Source organism: Molothrus aeneus, chromosome Z (assembly GCF_037042795.1).
Source record: "Molothrus aeneus isolate 106 chromosome Z, BPBGC_Maene_1.0, whole genome shotgun sequence".
NCBI classification, from domain to species: Eukaryota; Metazoa; Chordata; class Aves; order Passeriformes; family Icteridae; genus Molothrus; species Molothrus aeneus.
Genome location: NC_089680.1, coordinates 20,111,312 through 20,134,216, shown reverse-complemented (window position 1 = coordinate 20,134,216; position 22,905 = coordinate 20,111,312).

Here is a 22,905-nt window from a genome sequence, read left to right as displayed (position 1 = left end):
TGTATAGTCATTTGAGTAATTATATCAGGGATAATATTCTTTGGCTATGTTGTTTAAAATTCCATCTCACTGGTACTTTGGAGAACAGCAGACCAGTGTAAGTAGCTGCCTGCTTTGAGGTATATCTACCTGACTGCTGAGATTGTATTACAAGGAGACAAACTGGAAACATTGTGTCCCTGTACAGTGCATAGTCTTGGATGGGTGATGCAGTCTCACGTTGGCTTGCTTTGTAATTCTTCAGGCTGAGACCACACACACCATGCTTGTCTCCTCTGTGGAAAAGCAGAGGTACTCTGGTTAAGGCACAGCCACAGTAGAGACAATACACTTAACTTCTGATAGAAGAGTCCTGATGCTGGTGTCTCACTGGTTAAATGATGTCAGTGCAGGTCAACTTACCTGTATTTCACCACTGTGCAAGTGAATTATGGATCTGACAAACAGATATCCTTAATGATAAAAATTGTAATAGTTAATAAATATATATTAGATTAGTAAATTTTTGTATATTATGAAGTATAGTTAAAATAGTTGCAACTTTTATTGGCAATAATGCTCCAAAGATATCTGGCTAGGAAGTGTAACATTTAGATGGATGCAGAATTTTGGAAGAAAATAATTCTGACCTTGCTTCAATACTTTTCCTTGCTTTTTCTTACCTTGGGTTCAACAATCATATATTTTCTTTATCCATTGAGTAAGATGCTGTGATTTCACAGCACATTTTAAAAAAAGTTTACATTATTCTTCAAAACCTGTCACCTGTCATTTAAATCTCTTTCTTTTCTGACTCTGACACTGCCTTATTACTGACATTTCTCTCTTGCTCATACTTTTCATTATTTTCCTCATTTGCTCAACATCTTTGCTATTCTGAGCCACTTTCACCTATTTTTCTGTCTTTCTGTCCCTGTTTCTTTCAATCCTCATAAGTAAACGCTTTTCTGTCCTCCATCTCCCTGCCCTCTCTCATACTCCCAGTGCTTGGTGCAGGTCCTGTGACTTTGTGAGATATTTGAAGCTTACATATTTTTGTCCAGCTTGATTTACATTTTGGATAAATTCAGCAGTGCTTTAGAGCTGGACCAGCAGCCGGGTAAATGTCATCAGCTGAGCATGCTGACTCAGAAAATGCTGCCAAGCCTCCAGCTTCAGAGGCTTTGCCCTGCTCCCTCAAAGAGGCTGAAATACTGTTCTGATATTAACTGCTCTCACCTCAGTGCCTCATGGTGAGCAGAGCAAGCTATTTCTCATTGAAAGCCCTTTAGAACAATAACTGGAGCTTCCCAAGGACCCCATGATGCCCCTGCCATTACTTTCATTCAAGTTAGGTGATGTCTGAGTTTTACCACACCTTGAGCTTGACATAGAATTTCTGTCGTCTCCCAGTTAGGCAGATACTTCTATTACATCATTCATGATTCCTCTCTTCCCTCCATGGTCTTACATGGCGAAAGATTTGCCGGCAGGAGTGATCCTGCCTGCTCCTGGACAACCATGTTGTTCATGACATGACTGAACTGGGCTTGGCTCCTTATGGGTCTGGCTCTTGCTTTATGAGTTTCAATGCAGCTCAGCACCATGAAGAGTGGGTATCTGCAGGAAATGCAGATGCTGTGGAAATCACAGCATACTGGAAATGCTAAATAAGGGTTACTGAACATCTGCACCAAAAATATGACAGTGCCTATTGAGAAATGGTTTAAGAGAGACTGGGAAGGCTGTAGCACTTGATGAGATCTAACCACAGTTGGTCTGTACGTAAGTTACAGTCTTCTGACTTTCAGTGGGTTCTGTTGTGCAAAGAACTTAGCAGACGTGGAACAAATCTTGGACCCTTCCTGGAAAAGATAAACATTCAAATACAGTGCTTGCACAACAGAAAAACTGATTTACCTCCAGGTTAAATACTCCTTTTAGGTCAGAATCTTTTATTGATACCTACATTGTTTATTTCTACTTTTACGGACTCCTGGAATGCTTTTATTTTGCAATGTATTTTTTTTTTTTTGATGGACACTGGCTCTTGAAATACTGACACCACTACTTTGAAAAGTGGAAATAGGAGGCAAGATCTTTTTCTCTGCCAAAAATTTTCCTCCGCAGTTAGGCTCTGTCAGTGACAATAATGTTGGCAGCTCTCACTTTGGAATGCCCGAGGTATAATGTGATGTCAGGCTTTCATACTTTTCAGGTTGAAAGGTTTTTGGTTTTTTTTTCCTTTTTTAAAGAAGAAAATCTGTACTCATGAAATTCTTATTTCCTTGACTGGGTTACTATCAACTATCTTGTCATGAAAATCTCACAGCAAATAGAGAAGACACAAGCTCTTATGCTGTGGCTTGGCTTAGGTTCAGCATGTCCACACGGTTAGAACTTCAGATCAGTGTATTCATTTATAGATGACATCTTAGTGTCTACATCTGTTTTCTTGTCCTGCACATGCTGCTGCTAGGACTAACAGATTCTATACTGCTCACAGCTAGGAGTTAGTGTGTTCATATCTTGTAGGCTGTGGGTTTAATACAACTTTCTTTCTCATCCTGAGTTCTCCATGGTGTTTTCCCATACAAAATAGTGCTCTGTAAGTTTCCTTGTTGGTGTGAGTGGTACTAATCTCCTGCTAAAGGAAGAATGGGGTAGCAAATGATGAAAAAACATAAAAACATCACAATGAAAAGGTGCAAATTTATAGGATACAGTAAGAAATGTGCATCACTCTACCTCAGGAATGGTCTATCAAAAAGAAGGACTTCAGAGACAGCTAAAGAGAACTGAAAGATCAGTCTGAAAAAAACTGCCCATATGAAAAGGTGCTGCAAAAAGACCTGTTTATGTTAAAAATGGCAGGTATAGGAAAGGTAGGTAGAAAGATACCCAGAAGAGTGGAAAAAAGAGTGGACGGATTATGCTAGAACTCTAGATTTTAAAAATTATTCTTCTGAAGCATCTTTGAAGCACTGTTCACTTAGTGTTGGACTTAAACAGGCCACAGCAATTATCATATTGGCTCAGACAAAAGTCTCAGTAGCAAAGCACATTCTTTGACTACATGTTTTAAACTAAAATCAGTACATTTTTATTCCAAACAGAGTTGGCTTTAAGTAACAGAACAAATTGAGTAGACTGTGTTGTATCTTTTCAAATTATTTCAAACACTTGTCTGCAGCATTTTAATTAGGAAAGGAGAATAATAAGCTTCTACAGGCTTGTTCTGGTTTTGTGTGGTGTTACCTTTATGACATGCTAGTTTGGCTCTTCTTGAAGCAACAGGGGGAGAGTTGAACTTCATTTATCTTAACGACCATCATATAGCAGCTCTTTGAAAAAATGTTTTTTAGAAAAGATGCTCCCCATTTGTCTGGGAAGGTATTGACTGAGGATTAAGGGTGGATTGCCTCTTCTGAAATATAAAATGCAACTTTTTTGACTGCAGCTTGTCAACACAATTAGAAGAACTAAACACCTAGTTCTGCTTTTGGGAAATAGTACTAAATGAAAACAAGAATGTGGTAAATCTGTTTCTTGGTAGGACAGAAATTAAGGAATTGGAAAAGGAGTTTTATTGTAATGAACTTAGAAATGTAAATCTGAAGACAAAAAACTACCACACATAATATAGATAATAACAGATAATAACATTGGTGGTATAAGCAGAAAATTCATTTTTTCTTTTAGAATTTGGGGAGAAAAATACCTAGCATGTTTGGCTGAATGTTTTTTCCTTTTGAGGAGCTGCTTTTAGAAAAAGCTGGTTTTTCTTAAAAACACTTGCAACATGAAATTATTTGAATTGTATCTGTTCCTTGGTAAATGGATAAACACCCAAATAGTAATTTTTATTTCAATGGTGCTATTCATACAAATAATTGTGTGTAAGTGGGAGTGAGAAAATGACAAATGTCTTCCTTTGCCATTTCTGTGAATAGCTTCTCTTTTTTTAAATTGACTTTAAGTGAAAGCATCTCTCTCACTCTACAGTTCTCTTTTAACTGTTCCAAGGATTGGATAGAAAGCATTGGCACACTCAAGACAATTCCATTAGCAGCAGTCTAACTTGGTCTTCTGGCAGAGACTGTCAAGCCTTGGGTGGATGTTATCACTAAAATATTACCTGCACATGCTGTACTCTTTCACCTGTACATGGAGAAAAAAATCTCGCAGTGTGACAGGGAGACCTAGAAGCAATGTTGTCATGCCCTTCTACTAAATCTTACAGATTAATACACTGAAGGTCCTAGATACTTTACGCATGGAAGGCAGGTTCCAACACTCCTGATACTTGTGGTATCTATCTGGTGCCAGCAGTGGTTTCATTTAATGTATCATGGGGAAAAATGTAGCATTTTAAAATCAGATCTCTGGAAATCATAAGCAAATTCTCTTCATCTCAGATATTGATCATGTTATAAGGATTACTGCTACACCCTGATCTCAATGAGATTGCGCTAAAAGGAATTCCAAATTTCAGCAATGGTTAGTTATGAAATTAGCTTAGCTGATTAAAGCATGGTCCTAATAACACCAGGGTTGTGGGTGCAATCCCTGTTATGAGCAATTCACTTAAGAGGTCTCTAAGGAACCTCTTGAGTCCCTTTCAACTCAGAATATTCTATGATTTAGATGTAAAAGTAGTTATGATGAATTCCAGTGATACATGTTTTTGTTGGTAGAATGAGAACAACTTTGCAGTTACTACTTGATATTCATTTAAAACAGCATTATTACCAAACAGCCGTCCCATCTCTTCTGCCAAGTCCTTGTTCATGTGCCCTACTTCTGTATTATGCCACCACAACTAGCTACAAAGCCTTGTAGAAAACCATACTGATAAGCCAATCAGCTAAAAATTCCTCTTGTTCCCCCGTTTACTGTCATTTTCATTTCAATCAGGCTCCCAACCTTGTTACTTTACAAATCCTTTACTAGCACAATATAGGGAATGGTGTAAGAATAGCTTCAAAATGAGCAGTGGAACAAGACCAGGTTTGGGGGGAAAGATGTGGACTTTTCTTGTAGGGTAAATTGAATTATATTTAATTTGTAGGCTTCTATTTTAAACAAATTCTGAATTCTTTCTTCATGGACATTGTTCATTTTTCATTTAATTTACTGTTTTCCTCCAACATACCTATCAGTAAACATTTCTACATTTGATCTGAACAAAAAGCGCCAAAAGGAAACAACAAAGATACAGGGTCTTTTTAATATCTTAACTTCAGTAGATTTTTTTAATTACTCTTGCCTAGATTTTTTCAGCTCTAATTAGTTCTGTAGAATGATTACTGAGTGATTTACCTAAGTGTAAGATTTTGTTGAATAGGCAAATACTACTTGTGATTAGAATTTGGGGGAAAAATAGAGTTCCTTTGTTAGGTTTTTCCCAGTTCCACTGGGATAAATAATAATCCTTTGCCAGTGAAAAAATATTCATTCTTGTTTCAAGGGGAAGAATATAGACTGGCCATTAGCAATAAATTGAAATTATCAGTATTATCAAAGTGAATATGCTGCTCTTGTTAAACACTGGTAATCTTGCTGTGTTTAAAAGCCATGTAAAAAACAGTAGTTTTGCATCTTCTTTTGGCACTTAGTCAACAAGGCGTGATACATGATGCAGTTACCAATTCCTGAAAAATTCACTAGACAACATGACCACTTTTAAGCACAGAATACTAATGTTTAAACCATTATATCACCTACATTTCCATACAATTTTTCACCAAGTATTTAATGCATTACAGTAGTATAAATACTTTCCTATATTAAGAGATCCACTGAAAAACTAGAAATAATAAAATAAAAATATAAAGTCTACTGCAAAGTTCATGTTATTCCAGACTTGGATTTCAGCCAACAGACCTAAAATAATTTTAGAATGTAGAATGCTTCTCACTTTGTAATGTAAGCATGTATAGAGGCACATACATGGGACCAAATCACCTTCAATGTGAAGCAATGCAATTCCATTGAACTTAGTAATTTTTAGCAGATGAGGTTGTGGCCATATGCACATATCTACATGTATGTAATTGTAACACACTCATGTGCTTACGTGGGATGGACATAAAACCATGTGCGCATGTAACAGTGTAATCACACAGAATTTCTTTCCTCTGCCAGCAAATTTTTCATTAGACTGGAAAAATGGAAAGCCTTCATGTACTTTAGATATTAATTATTTCTGGTTATGAGATGCATATGGTTTTTCATATCATTTCTGATTTTTAGGGTGTCCCTTGCTGAAACAGTGCCAAGGTTATTTGTCTGAAAGTCATTAATGATAGAAATAAAAGACTTGAGGAGAGGAGGAAAGATAGAAGTTTAATTTCACTGAATTTGTCCATAGAGAATACACTCAGTTAATATGACTTTTAAAATGTGGTATGCTACTGAAAAACTATTTATAAAACCTTAGTATACACATGGTACCTGCTATGTAAAATCTGCAGAACTGTGGTTGAATAAAGGAAAGAGACCTTCACATTGCAACAACTACAAGGTGTCAAGGCAGGAGCTGGCTCCTTTTCCTCCACAGGCTGCCACTTCAAGGGAGAGAAGATACTGATGGGGAGAAAACTTTTGAGCAACTTTAAAAGGAAAGTAGATGGTACAAATTGCAAAACCTTTTGAAGGGAAAAAAGTTATCCATAAAATTTCAGGTGCAATGGATTAAAAGATGGAAGAGGTTGATAGAGAAATAATTAAAGGAAGCATCTCAGGAGGCAGAAGCTCACTCTCTCCTCTTGTATGTACACAAACTACTGATTTCCTGATAGCTGTTTCCATACTTGAAAGTATTGTTTCTTTATTTTTTATTTTTTCTTTTCTTTTTTTCCCTTTTTTTCAGCTTGTTTGTTGTTATGCTTTATAAAGATACCATGAATTATTCCCAAGTGGACAACAAACCTAATTCTTTTCTAAGCTACACCTTCATAAAACCAATATAATTCTGTCAAAATGAACGGATAGAATAGTACCATTATTTTGCAGAGTGTTAAAAACAGCCTTGTTCCTGCAGAGGCAGGATATCTGTTATTCTTTGAGCTTCCTATTATCTATATTAAGCCTCTAGGCTACTTGTTACTTCTATTGTGATTGCTAATGCATGTTCCTGTTTAGTACTGGTATTCTCTCTTGCATGGTCCAGGGATAGCTTGTTCTGTCTTGGTGTTAAGTGCTGGTGAGATGCAATCAAATTTTGTACCTTCAGACCACCATAAGTGACAGAGAAGAGGATGATTCATCAATAGTAACTGCTTTAATGGACCTCTTCAGTGTGACAGAGTATTATATGAATCACATATTACAATGAAATGTATCATTGAAGAACAAACTGCAAAACCTAAAGAAAAAGAAGATATCTAAGTCAGCCAAAGAGTGATCTCAATTCTAGTTAGAACAAATGATTTTTTCCAATGCAGAATAACAGGGTTTTTTTGTGCTCCTGACTGGCCTACTGCTAATACTACACACTGTATCTTGGGGTTTGCAGTACTATCACAAAATATCATAAAGTAGAAAGTTGGTAGGAACCACAGTGGGGTCATCTGGTCCAGCTACTTGCTCAAGTAGAAGGAACTCAGAGGACATGGCACAGGAATGTGTCCAGATAGTTCTTGAATATCTTCAGTGAAGGAGACTCCACAAACTATCAGGACAATCTGTGCCAGTTCTTGATCATGTGCACTGTACTATGTTCCAGAAATGCTTGGCACTTTCTTTAATCTGTCCTTTGTGTATGTTTGATACACTTATAAAATGTTTTTCAATTTCATTGCTTCCCATAGATCTTTACCTTCTTTTCCTTTTCCTCATTTTTCTCTCATTTTACTCGTGGTGTACATCAGGGTTAGGTTTTCTTTCATGCCTTACTGTTTCCAGCAGATCACCACCTTCTTCTTGAGACACTCCTGGTTTAAAATCAAGCATGATGCCCACTGACATAACTGGGGACTGAAATCCCGTAGAGCAGAGGCCAAATTTGGTAGATATTTTCAAACATTTTGCCTCTGGGAGTATAGAAGAATAAGAAATAAGGCCTAAAGGAAATTTAAAGGCTGAAGGATGACAATGAGGTACTCCTTTGTGATTGCCAGAAAGAATTCCGATTTTTTTGATCATGACAGTACTTATTAGACAATACGCATTGAAATAGAGCCATGTATGGTTTGATTCCTACCATAGGATGAATGAGGAGAGTGTAATTAATGGGAGAGTAATATGTGGAAAAACTAAGATTATCCTAAGTAAAATGCATTTTTAAAATATATCTCCCGTGAATAAATCTTCTATGTTAAAAATATTCAGAAATCTTGAGAGAGTCTGATGTAGCAAGGTTCAAAAAATATGTGTTCACAAAACAACTGCAATGGTCCAGTCTTTGCATGTGGAAACTTTTAGTCATTTCACAGGTGAAAATTACAGGTGAAAATTACAAATATGATTGAGTGTAGTTATTCCTACATTCAGAGGCAATGCTGAAGACTGTTCAAGTTAAGCACCAAAGAGTATATAATCACATCTTGAAGAGAAGTTCGTACTTTGCAAGTTCAAATGAACAGCTAAGATTGTCATAGAGAAAATATGTCATTTTACCCTCTCTACAAATTGGTTAATGAGGTTCCATTGGAATAAGTAACTTCCCAAAGGTTATATAAGTCTGTGGCAAAACAATGAACTGAAATTAGCTCTCCAAGGTGCACAGTGTGACAGTGCAATGATGTCTTTATTTCTATTCCCACAGTATTTATTTAATCTCTGCTGATTTTTAAAATTTCCTTTTAATCTTAGAGAATATTAAGAAATCTCTTTAAAAAGCCAAAATCCTTAAATAACACCCAACCTGTTTTCCTGAATGCTTTTCTGTCCCTTAGGTTACCATAGGAAGTCGTGTTATGATCATGTTTAATTGTATAGGCTGTATTCTCAGCAACAAAAGTAAATCTTGACATTAGGAAACCTGAGGGTAAAATGTTTAAAAGGGAAGAAGGCATTTCATATTGGACAGATTTGCATGTGTTCAGCATTAGATAGAGAGCTTTAAAGAAAGCACATAAGAGTCTGAGCACTGAGGCTTTTCTGGATTCCCCACTGGGGATGTGATACTGCACTTCGTTAATATGTTATAAACACAAACGGGCTGGCACTTGCTGAATTCACACTGCACATTAAAAGTTTGAGGTTCCAGAGGGAATTCAGAATTCCTCCTCTTAACGGAACTGCTTTTCTCTGGGGAGATGTAACAAGCCACCACTGTGATCAGCAGCAGCGTGGAGACAGGCAGTTTCTGCAGTAGTAGAAACACTCATTTCTCCACTTGTTTAAACCACAAGCTCTGACTCTACCCTCCAAATGTTCTGTGTACATGACAGTTTAGGATAGTTTGCAAGTCATTCATATGACATCTCTAAGAAAGGTCTTGCAATAAAAATCAAAATTTACCCTGCAGTATGCAGAATATGCTAGCTGAAAACACAAATTGTTATTAAATTGTCTTATTTTTTTCAACGTAAGATTTTAATAATAACTCTTTGGTATTTTTCTTTCTTACCAGTTTGCTCATACAGTGATGCTTTTGACATATTTTTAAGAAAGGAGAGCATAATCCTGTTGTCCTAAACTCTTTTCTACAACTGAAAAGAAAATATTTTTGTTGTACATAAAGCTGTAAAAAACAGATCTAAAAAGAGGATGTTGAAGTGGGAGTGTGAAAATTTACATCCCTAGATCCTATATAGCAATCCTGACAACGGCTGTTTTGCTGATGGCTAATCATTCCAGTACTCCCTTTTCAGATGGTTTCCATCTCATACTTTCTACCAGGTGCTAGGCATCCCATCTGCCATGCCCATTGGGATTTTGCTGTCCCTGGGCACTCTCAGTGCTTACTGGTGAACTTAGTGTCAGACACTCAGTCAAATCAGCAGAAGTTATGTGATGAGGCATCTAAAACCTATGGTTTACTGGTGACTCTTCCTTTATGGCTATAGCGGGGTCAGCAGCACATGGCCTTCACCATGCCTCAAAGCAAAATTCTCACCGAACTCTAGCAAAGTCAGAAAACTTGGGCTTATTTGTGTCTAAGGTGAGTTTCACCCCTCATCTCCAGTTCACTGGTTTACAAAGTGCCTTAAAATAGCTCCGCTGTCAAAGCCAATATATGAACTCCTCGTCACTATACCAATGTAAATTATTACTTACCTAAAATTTTTTAAGGTGAAAATATATGGCATTGCAAAATGACATTTGACAGCAAAATGTGCCTGCAGTGACTGATGTGAGCTTTCAGTCTGCTGTGCTCCTAGAAACAAATGGACTGCTTTCACATATCTCCAGTCTCCAGGTATGTCTGTGGATACTACAGTGACTTCTCTTTGTTCTGTACTTGAGTGCTGTAAGAGTCAAGGTCTCATCTGTCATGTGCTATAGATAATCTTAAAAACACCTTAACAGACAACATATGAACCCCAGGGCTGTTTATATTCATGAAAACTATTCCGCCCGCAGAGGTCACATTGAGTGAGATAAACCATGTCATCAAACATGCAGCATACATTGCAACAGGGGTCTGGCATTGCAGGCTGAAGACTTTTTTTGAGTTGTGTCAAGGAGCACTGTTTTTGTCCTTAGCTTGATGAACAGTTTTAAACAGCCAGCACTCTTGTAGTTCAAATGTAGATGAGAATAGAAGTTACCACTATCCTCACTTCTCTGTACTGAAATGACAAAATGCATTTTCTCTTACCTGACTGCTTAATACTCAGTGAAGAGCTGATATACAAGTGTCGTGGTTGTATATATATGCAATGAAATAGACCTAATAAAATTAAGCAGCTGCCTGACAGCAACATTGCGGAGGACTGTCTTTCTGTGTTGCAGGCTGCAATATGTGCCTGACACATAATCAGGTCACAGGTTGCATTTGTACCTGTGGCAATAAAGATAATATTTAAAACTGATACAATAGCTACTTTTTCCCAAAATGTGTTATGATCTAATCAGAGAAACAACCCTAGAAATTATTGTGTCTTTACTCTATTTTACTGCTGTTATCAAAATCTTACCTGAAAATAAGAATAGGGATGTCTGGGTATTTGCAGTGCACTCCTACACATCCCACATCCAATTTTCCCTCGACTTTAGTGAGTTTTGGATTAGTTCTTTTGAAAAAGAACTAATTAGTTCTGTTTGAAAAAAAAAATAAGGCTGCTTCAGTAGAGCTTTTCACAAGCATATTGATATTTTTTTTGTCTTATACTATCACTGCAAATAACTTCACAGCCATCACTGACACCCTCTATCTAGTTTTTGCAGAGTTGATATCCAAAATGCAAGTATACATCGATTTTTTTAACAAATATTAAGAGATTGCATCTAGCTAAAACTTGTTATGAAGAATTTAGTGTGCATATTTTGCCTCCACACTTGTTTTATTCTGCTAAATAGCCTATGCAGAAAACAATTTACTTATCCATTAAAAAACAAAACAAAAACACCATACAAAAAAAACCCAAACAAAAAAGCCCTAAGAACAACAACAAAAAACCCCCAACCCTGTTCTATTCTGTTTTGGTTTCTGGGGTTCTGTTGTCATTTTATCCTAAAGTGCTGTTTCCTCACATTTGCATCTACCAGCCTTTTTAATGTGATATTCCATTTAAACTGCCTTTTAATTATATGTGCTGCCTTGGCAGAACATGACTGATGTACTAGCGTTAATTAGGGCTCCAGTCAGCAGCCTATGCCAGCTGGAAACTGAGAAACAAGCGTAAATTATTCTGTCATCAATCAGCTCAAAAATGTTTGAATCACTAATTAGTTTGCAATTTGGGTGACAGTTTATCTGACGCAGGCGGTGTCAGAAACTTCAGATCTTAGATGAATAATTTGCCAGCAACAAGCACATATTCCCTGCTTTTAAATACATGAAGGTTTATCTGCATGTTGAAAGGTGGCTCAGCAGTCTTCATTAACTTCCAACTGGGACTATGTAAATCAGGAATCAGTGTGAGGCACTTCAGTCTGTGGTGGCTTAGCAGATGATATTTAGAAAAAGAAAGCCTCTTTTCTCTCTTTTTTTATTAATAATTCATAAACTGATAGACGAGAATGTTTGGGCTTTAACAGCTTAAAGAAATCACAATGGTTAAAAAAAAGAAGGCAATCACCCCCTTTTACATGAAAATTAGTTGTGCTGCATCTTGCTGTTTAACTGATTTAGTCTCCTCCACTGTCATGTGTCTGGAATGTTAAGCAGTAAGTGATTAGCCCTTGTCCTTTAAAGCAGGATCATTATTGGGGTTTTATTAAATGGCAGACTTGTGTTTCCATTTAAAGGGTACCGGAGGTGGGGGAGGGGAAACAAGAGATTGCTGACAGGAAGCAGAAAAGGTTAGCAGTGTCTCAGAAGGAGAAACTATTCAACATTTTAAGTGCAGTTGAGAGAGTCTTAACATCTGTGTTATTCTTATCTATAAGAGAGATAAGTTTAATATCTTGCAACACATACACCTATTCTGTGTCCCATAGATAAAACAGAACTGTAAAAACAATTGAGGGAGACAGTATTACTGGGTAGAGAGACAGCAATGTGTCTTCCACCTACTCATCCATCCTTCTGGAACTGAAAGATGGCTTTGATATGGAAAGATGCAACAAGAGCAGGGAGGAGACCTGCAAGCCAACCATGGTGCCAAATAAAAAAGCACTTGAGGATAAGATTCTGAGGTTCTCTGTGGCTGGCAAAGGGCATGCTTTCTGCATTCAGAGCTTTGGCAAGGTAAGAGAAGTCATAAATATGATACTGTGTAATTACGATTAGCTAGTGCCATTCTAAGCACAACAGAACAGTAGCATGCATGGGGGTGCTAATGCTAAGTAAGTGTTAACAAGAGGATTTGAAGTAAGAAGTCAGTGACAGTTTGGTGACAGTTCTTTCCCCTACTGTCCCAAGTCCCTCTGCTTTCAAGTTTTGTTTGTTATAGCCAGAACAAATATGGTATGTCATATTTTCCCTGGTATGTCATATTTTTAACACCTTATCTACATTGGTTTAAAACTTTACTGAACTTTATCTACTTTGGTACATTTTTTTACAATATATTAAATAGACTTACGTAAAATAATTCCGTTTTCAGAAATTTCTAGGAAAAATGAGTTTTCTGCTTTAAGGGAGAAAAAAGTCCAACTAACAGGACATAGTGGGTTTGTATATGGCAAAAATTTTGATTCTTGGGCTGCTTCATTGAGAATTTTTAGATGTTACAGGCAAAAATGGTTAAGATTGGCAAAATATACAGTCTTCATAATACAGCAGTATTTTACACCATTTTAATGCGAAGAAAAAGGCAAGGTTAGTCAAATTGCAATATCCTTAAACAACTTCACATCACCAAAGACCAGGAGAAATTAGTTGGAAATACAGATGTGGTCTTTAGCTGGGGGATCCCCCCCTAGCTGGGGGATCACATGCACACACATGCACATGGGGTATGTCCTGTGAAAAAAATCAGTACTGGACTGGGTATGAGGCTGCGGAACCCTCAGGCCATCCAGAGTAACCAGTCCTCTTTCCTGTTGACCCCCACTACATCCCTCATCCAGGCTAAGTACCTTCCATGGATGGTCCCTGATTATGTTCCTCCTTAGGTGGGTGCCCAAAGTGGGATTCTGAGGGACTGGGAAATCCTGACTGCTGACTACCTTACCTGCAATCAGGTGGGAGGGAGCTGCAAATACAGAAATCCCTATCTAACAATACGTAGACTAGGAGATCCAGGTTTCAAGGTATCAGATCACGCACTCAACACGAATGGCACATTTGACTTTAATCCCTCTGTCTCAACTCTCTGTCAGCACAATGCTGGAAAAATAAATTCTTTTTTGTCAAGCACTTTAATGAACTACATAAAAAGCACATGCAGAAATTAATGAGTCTGGCTTTAGATGCAAGTTTAAATATTGGAAAATAAACAAAGGTTTGGACTGCACACTCCAGAATGAAGGTAAAGCAAAATAGTGAATAACTGCTTACTCTGCAGGCTCTCCTCTATACATTGAATAAGGCTGTGGTCTGCATAGGGACAAAAAAAAGAGCTTTATGGGAATTTCTTTTAACAAAAAACTTTTTGCTTGTTTCTTTGTTTTAGACGAAAATACCAGTTTCTCAAAACTGCAACCTTTTATGGAAAAAAGTTCATATGAATGACAGTTTTTTCAACAGGACTTCAGTGGCCCAGAGGAGAATTTGTTGTCAGAAGGTAAGCTGGAGAGTGATAAACCCACAGAGGCAGACCCACTCCAGAGCTGCCACCAGCTTGATGATAAAGCAACACTAAATGCTGTGCTACCATAGAAAAATTCAGCTGTCTTGTAGATGATGGCTGGAGGTCATGCATCTGGCAACAACCCTCTTTCTTCTGCATCATATACCTTTCTTGTTATATTCTGCTTAATGTATGAAGAAATCATGCTACTTCTGCTCTTTCTTGACAATTCCCATCTTGCTTTCCACATCACAAAGGAGATCTGAGGTAATTCAAGTACTGGAAATCTGTTTCTACTCTTTTTCTCTCATTGCTTTTATTTCAAAAGGTCTATTCTTTATTCCTAAATAACACTGCTGGATCCTAGAAATCTTTTGACTCTGTAAAGCAAATGGACACATGGACAACTGTGGAGATCACTGTAATGTAATACTGTCATTTCTAACTTTTGACTGTACAGAAAGTACACATGTATATGCAGCTGCCTAGTCTGTAGACATTTGCCAGGGTGTAAAACTGCAAACTCCATGACATTTCTAACAAAAATAAAGCAAAAAAAATAATCACCAAATCAATTTAAGCTTGTACGTATGGACTATTTATCTATCTCAGTACTGACAAACTACTACAAAAATCACTGTCCTACTCTATATACAGCATCCCTGTTCTCAGCCCTCTAAAAACTAAATAGATGTGACAGATCACTGGTGAGAAGAAAACTGTTCCTTCTTCAAAGAGGAAAATGTCTGCTAATACACAGAGAAAATGGCCTGTATAAAGTTGCATTGGAAGCCTTTGGCAGCATTGGCAGGTGAGCAGCTGTATAGTGAATCCTAGCTTAAGGCTTTAAGCTCTTGATAGTTCTTTTTATTTGCATGAGGTGCAGATAACTTCTACATGATCATGTTGTCTTTCTTTTTAAATTATTACAGACCTTTTATAAGTCTGAGGTCAGCTTCTTTGAGTTTAACTTATCTTAAAGACAAATTATGTATGTTTTAAAGAGATCTTTGGACCAAGGGCAGGTACTTTGTCTTTAAATGCTCACTCAACTCTAGAAAAATAAGAACTGTGAGAGAGGTTTTTTTGTTTTGTTTTGTTTTGTTTTGTTTTGTTTTTTTAATGTGTAAGTTGAAGTCAGAAAATCCATAATTCTGCTGTTGTCAGAAGCTGGTCTGAGGAAAGGCATACTGCAATTAGAGGAAGGGCCTGAGTTCTAGCTCTGTGTGGCTCAGCTGGAAGAAATAAATTCCCAGAATCTACTCTGTTATCTCAGGACTTCTTGCTGAACTACACTATCATGACATCAAGGAAGAAGAATGAGTTAAAATAATAAAAACAGATTGTTTAGAATCACAGAGAATAAATTTCTGCTATGTCTTTTCTTGATGCCTCCTTAGCAGTTCCTTTAAATGCTACAAAGTATTTTAGAACTTCTTTGATTTTGTTTTTGGGCTTGGGTTTGTTTGATATTTTTCTTTTCAATGCAATTATGTTTGTAATATGTTGCTATTGTGAAGGGATGGAACCTTTACTGTTGGACATCAGCTGGCATGCTTTGTCAGTGTTGAGGGAGAGGCGTGCCAGGAAAAGTGTTAGCTCTTGTTTATCCATTACTGGCACTGATGCAACTAGTGAAGAGAACATCTCAAACAGCTTTTGAAACTATTTTTTGGAATAGGGTAAGTTTTTTTTAAACCAAATATGTTTCAAAGGGAGTACAAACTTTTCTCTCCTAGTTTGTTCTCTTGATTCCTTCCATTTCATACATCTTATTAGACAATGAGAAAGAAAGATGAGGGTGAAGAAGTCCTTAAAATTGACTGAATATCCTTAAAGGAAACCTGTTTAGAGACTAGTATGTAGACCTCATCACAGAGAATGAACCAAGACAGGAAATATCTAGGGTAAAAATCATATTAATATGAAAGACTAGTGAAAGACTAGTGAAGACAGAAAAGGGGCCATAGGTCTGGATGAGCTCTTGCTTATGTTTAGATATTCATAGAATCAGAGAATCAATTAGGTTGGAAAAGACCTCTAAGATCATCAAGTCCAACCTATGACCAAACACCACCTTGTTAATTAGATCATGGCACCAAGTGCCATACCCAGTCTTTCCTTAAAAAACTCCAGGGAAAGTGACTCTACCACCTCCCTGAGCAGCTCATGTCAATGTCTAATTACCCTTTTTGTGAAGAAATTTCTCCCAGTGTCCAACCTGAACCTCTCCTGGCACTGTTTAAGACTACGTCCTCTTATCTTGTTTCTGGATGTCTGGGAGAAGAGGCTAAAATCTGAATTGGTTAAAAACTCCTTTCATTAATTGTAGAGAGCATTAAGGTCCCCCGAGCCTCTTTTTTACCAGGCTAAGCAACAACAGCTCCCTCAGCCATTCCCCATGGACTTGTACTCCAAACCCTTTGCCAGCCTTGTCATCCTTTTCTGGATGTGCTCCAGCTCCTCAATGTCTGTCCTGCACTGAGGAGCCCAGAAGTTGACACAGCACTTGAGGTGTGGCCTCACCAGTGCTGAGTACATGGGGTCAATCAGTGCCCTGGCCCTGCTGGCCACACTATTGCTGATCCAGGCCAGGATGCCACTGGCCTTCCTGGCCACTTGGGCATAGCTGGGTCGTGTTCAGATGCTGTTGACCAGCACCCCTAGGTCATTTTCCACTGGGCAGCTTTCCAGCCACTCTGTCCCCAGCCTGTAGCACTGTCTGGGGTTATTGGGACTGAAGTGCATTGGCACTTCATCTTGTTTGTTGAACATCATACCATTGGTCTTGGCACCTCTATCCAGCCTGTCTGTGTCTCTCTGCAAGGTCTTCCCATCCTCCAGGAGATCAACACTCCCACCCAATTTGGTGTCATCTGTGAATTTACTGAGGACACACTTGGTCCCCTCATCCTAGCCATAAATAAAAGTACTGAACAGGACTGGGCCGATGCTGATCCCTGGGGGACACCCCTAGTGACTCGATGACAACTAGGTGCAGCACCATTCATCACTGGTGTCTGGGCCTGGCTGTCCAGCGTTCTTAATCCAGCAAAGGCTGCACATGTCCAAGCTATGGGCTACCAGCATTTCCAGGAGAATGCTGTGAGATACAGTATTGAGGGCTTTACTGAAGTTCAGATAGTCACACCCACAGCCTTCTCTCATCCACAGAACCAGTGACCCAGTCAAAGAAGGTGGTCAGGTTGGCCTGGTAGGAACTTGCCTTTCCCAAACCCCTGCTAGGTGGGCCTGGTCCCCTGGGTGTCTTGTATGTACTGTGTGATAGCACTCAAGATGATCTGCTCCATAACCTTTTTAGGCATCAAGGTCAGGCTGATCTTGCTGTCAAGCCTGTGGTTCTCTGGATCTTCCTTCTGGCCCTTCTTGTGGATAGGAATCACACTGGACAACTTCCACTCATCTGGAACTTTTCCAGTTAACCAGGACTGATCTTAAATGATGAAGAGCAGCTGAGTGAGCTCTTCCACCAGCTCCCTCATCATCTTAGGATGAAACCCACCTGTCCCCATAGACTTGTGAGCATCTAAGTGGCACAGCAGTCACTAATTACTTCCTCATGGATTACACGGGGTCTGTTCTGCTCCCTATGCCTGCCTACCATGTCAGGGGGACAATTGCTCTGAGTATAACTAGGCAAAGAAGGCAGTAAGTATCTCAGCCTTTCCCTCTTCATTGGTCGCTGTATTCCCCTCTTTGTCCAATAAAGAATGGAATTTTACCTTGGCTGGCATTTTGTTATTAATGTATTTTTAAAAACTGGTGTAACCAATAGCAACCAGATTAAGTTTCAGCTAAATTTTTGCCTTTCTAGTTTTATTTCTACATGACCTAACAACATCCTTATAGACTTCCTAAGTTACCTGCCCCTTTTTCCAGAGGTTATATACACTCTCTTTTTCCCTGAGTTCCAGTGAAAGCTCGCTGCTCAGCTAGGCCAGTCTTCTTCCCTTCTGTCTGTTTGCACATAGGAATAGCTTGCCCCTGAAACTTCAATACTTCTTTTTTAAAGTATGTCCCATCTTCTTGGCCCACTTTGTTTTTAGCTTTGGTTCCCAAAGCTCTCTCTCAGCCAGTATCCTAGGCTAAGTTTGTATAGGCTAAAGTCAGTATAGGCTAAAGTCTGTACTGGGCAAGTTTAGGGTAGATGTTGTGTTGCTCTCCAGGAATGTCCTAGACTGCCTCTTCTGTGCTGTGGTGAGTTTCCAGCAGACATTTGGCCAGTTAAACAAGGACTGACAATCATGAAACATCAGCATCACATCATAGAATAGTTCATCCACCTCCTCATCCTGGTTGGGTGGTCTATAACAGACTCCCACCAGGATATCTGCCTTTTCAGCCTTCCCCTGACTGTCACCCATAGGCACTCAACTTTCTCATTGCTAGCCTTGAGCTCTGTACACTCACAACACTTCCTACTGTACAGAGTCTCCCCACACCTCTCCTTCCTTTCCTGTCCCTTCTGAAGAGCTTGTAGCCATCCAGTGCAGCACTCTGCTCATCCCACCACATTTCTGTCATTGCTTTCCTGCTGCACAGTGGCCTCCAACTCCTCCTGTTTGTTACCCATATCGTGTGCATTGGTGTAGTTGCACTTCAGCTGGGCTACTGATTTTACTCCTAACCCTGGCATCCTACCCCCAGGCTCATCTTAAGTGAGCTTGGTCTTATTCCCATGCCCCTTCTAGCCAAATGCTTCAGGTAGAAACCTGCATGCTGTGGAGGTCCTTGCTGATCAGTGAGCAATTATGAGTATCTAGAGAGCTGTTAAGTGGCTGGGTTGTCCATAGCCCCCTACTGATTACAGGGCTCAGCATGCTCCTAATGTGAAAGGAAAGCCTCCTTGGAAGTCTGCTCTTCTCTGCTTCCTGATCATTTGCCGCTTATGGAGAGAAAGGGTACTTAGGGCTATTTTTCCCTCCATCCCTCTCATCCTAGAGGACAAGTTGCAGGACAGACTAACCACAGAACTAGTCTGCAAAATTTGGTAAGTGCCCTGCCTCTTCAGACAACCTTGTATCACTGCTACCAAGTTCCTAGACCTTCCTGGTGGTAGTGGAGTGATGATTTCCTTTTAGTTTTTCTTCATTTTTTTTAGGATAAAAGGAACTGTTCTGTATCCCTGCCTGATGATGGTTTCTTCCAGGTGAAGAGGGTTGCAGGGCTAGTAACTGGTCCATCTCTAGCTCCCTGAAGTTAGTGTGGAGCATTTTCATTTCAAGGAAGTCTTGATACCCTAAGGCACTTGTAAAACTAAATATCATAGTTCTCAAGGTGAAGTTGTTTTTTTTTTTTCTGGGATAAAATGTATTTTAGAAAATATTTTCCATGTCTCACACATTCTATCTTTCTTAAATTGGACATTTATTAGCTATAAATGTTCATAATTCAATAATACTTAACAAAATATACTCCTGGAAATCTTTAAATCAACTGCCAACACTTTGGGCATGAAGGGTCAACCTTTATGCCTGATGTTCTTGTAGTCTTTATGATCTCTCTATCATCACTCATTCAGAACACTTCCTAGCAGATTTCCCTCACTTACCCTTATGCTCTTTGGTTAGAATGTTTAATGCCATAGGGGTGATCTTTCTAAGTAAGCTCCTTCTCTGCTCTCTTTAAATTCTAATGCACATCCACAGATCCCGATCAAGTAGATAAAAATTTCTGATTGTATGATCTTATACTTTACCTTGTGTAAAAACCAAAAAAAAGAGAAATCTCTGTCTTTAGTTCTACCTCTAATCCAGCAAGTTTGAAATATTTGTAGGTTTTTAAATGAGAAATGGAGTTTTTTCTGAACTACAGGTACATTTCCAGTACTTCACTGTTAATCTAACTTACCGATATGGCTTCTTTATGAACAACTGTTGCTTTATCAGCATGGTTATCAAAATCATCTTCTCACAATACTTCTGATGCAGTAGAAATTGGGGTGAGATTTGGGAATTTCTTTATTGGACATGCTGGGAGGAGTTTATTATGCTTTTCAACATAATCAGGTCAAACCTAGGGTGCTTAATATTGAGAAATTACATTCAAAATGTGATTTCCATGGGTTTTTTTTTTTGGTCAGGAAAATACATATTATTTCAAATTCTGTATAGTTCACAGTACTCCCCTTAGAACAAGACAAACCTGAAGAATGTAGTGTTTGTCACAGGCACAATGTGAAAGAAGGTTCTTTTAGTACTTACCAGAGGCTCCTTAATATCTTTCAGTACTGAGTCTTTCCATGAGCTATCATAAAAATTACAAATGTTCCTCTTTTTCTGTAATTCTGAGATAGTATCATAGCTGATGACACCTTCCCTTTGCTACCTGCTGTGACAGGGGATAAAGTGACTCAGCTTTGTAAAAACTTAACAGGTTCTCCATCCTCTGGACTTGTATCTCATCAGCAGGTAATGGAGCCAAGATTGTTCCTCCCACCTACTTCTACCCCATCTGATATTAGAAACTCAGTGTGGAATATTTTGGAAAATGTGAGGACAGTGCTCTCTTCCTATGAGTCCCATTCATGGTGTCTTGTACACCATATAAATGCAATTAGAAACTATTTTTCCAATAGTTTTAAAAAGGCTTTTGCATCTTGGTATATGCTATTTCTGATTACATTCTACTATGCTAGAACTTCTTGAAAATACCTGTTGTTAGATGTAAATTCCCTATTATATAGACATAATATTTTTTCTCTTAATGCTGCTTTTATCCTTTTACTTTCAAAGGGTAAAGCAGGATTATGGAATAGAACTTTCTAAAACTGCATAGTTTATACATTTGTATCATTCTGGATATTGTATGGTAGCCTGTTGACTTTTCACAAGACGGAACTGAGCAACTGGCACAGCATTTTTAATGTACTTAATCAGGAGGTCAAGAATGTGGTCTAATATGCTTTTTTCCTTGTGATTTTGTTAAATATGTCTTTAATCACTAAACACATGATTGATGACTTCAGAAAATATATGCATTTTACACTTATACATACAATTTGGGCTGGACTTTTATTCTTGCATCCTATTTAAAGGATAATAAAAGCAAAGATGAAAGATTCATCTTGTCTTTCTAGCATCAGATTGTCATAAAGTGCAACTTAGCACACTTTAGCAGTAATTTAGACACCTTGGGTGTCTAATCAGGTTTGAAAGCCATAATAGGGGAAGGAGGTAACTGGGTTTGCTTGATCAGTCAGGTGAACCAGTCAGTAGCAAACTTCAGGTTTCTGAAAATGAAATCATGAAGCTCAGAGTGGGAAGTAAGTTAGAATAGTAGAAATTATAGAAATAGAAACTGAGAAATATAGTAACTGAGAATCCTTGCATGAACATTGTATGCCTTAGGACCTTACAAAGAACCCAGAGAAGTATGGTAAAGCTGGTGAGGCCACAAAAATTCATAATCAAGACTGAAATTCTCAAAGCAGTACAATGGATTCTAAAAAAGGATTTGAGAGGATTTCTAGTAGCACTTCTGTGGATAACTTCCTGCAGTATTTGAAAATCTTAATCTAATTTTCTGAAGTTGGATAAACAATGACCAGAATAAGATATAAGAATAGCCTATATTTTCACATATGATGATAAATACTAGATGAAAATACCAAGATGGACTAAATCCATAATGAGGGATAAGATGATGACATTCAAAACAGAGAAAAGGGGATTTTTATTATTTTTTATGCAGACAATGAGATATAGTTCAGCCATAAGATATTATTACCCTCTCCATTGAAGCTTCAGCCATTTGTCACAAGATTTTTTAAACTAGTTAGGATAAAATACTAGAAAATATACTGCTAGGAACCTTCCTGCAGTAAGGAAGGAGCAAATAGTGATATATTTACTTTTTGTAGTAGCAAAAACTTCATCCACCTAATGTCTCAGTGTTTTTTCAAGTACTGCAACTCACTTCTCTAATAATAATAAAGAATGTAATTGTAATTAGTTGACGCTGGCTGGACACCAAACATCCACCGAAGCTGCTCTATCCCTCTCCTCTGCAAATGGATGGGGAGAGAAAATATAATGAAGGGTTTATGAGTTGAGATAAGGGCAGATCACTCGCCAAATACTGTCATGGGCAAAACAGGCTGGAATTAGAGATATTAATTGAATTTATTATTAAAAAAAATCAGAGCAGGATAATAAGAAGTAAAAACAGACCTTAAAAACACCTTTCCCCACCCCTCCCTCTGTACCTCATTTCCTCAGTGGTGCAGAGAGGCGAGGAAGGGGGATTATGGTCAGTTTACCGAAAGTTTTTCACACTGCTCACTGAGAGGAGTCCTTCCCCTTTTCCATTGTGGGATCCCTTCTAAAAGAGGGGGATGAACTTTCTCCATGAACTTTCCACTGTGAGTCCATTCCACAGGAAACAGTTATCCACAAAATGCTCCAATGTCGATCACTCTTCCATGGGGTGCAGTCCTACCAGGAAACCTCTGGTGTAGCCTCCTCTCTTCTCAGGTCTGCAGGCCCCTGCCAGGAGCCTGCTCCAGGACAGGCTTCCCATGGCTTCACAACCTCTGCTCAGGCATCCACCTGCTCAAGCCTGGGTCTTCTCCATGGGCTGCAGGTGGATCTCTGCATCCCCATGGACTTCCATG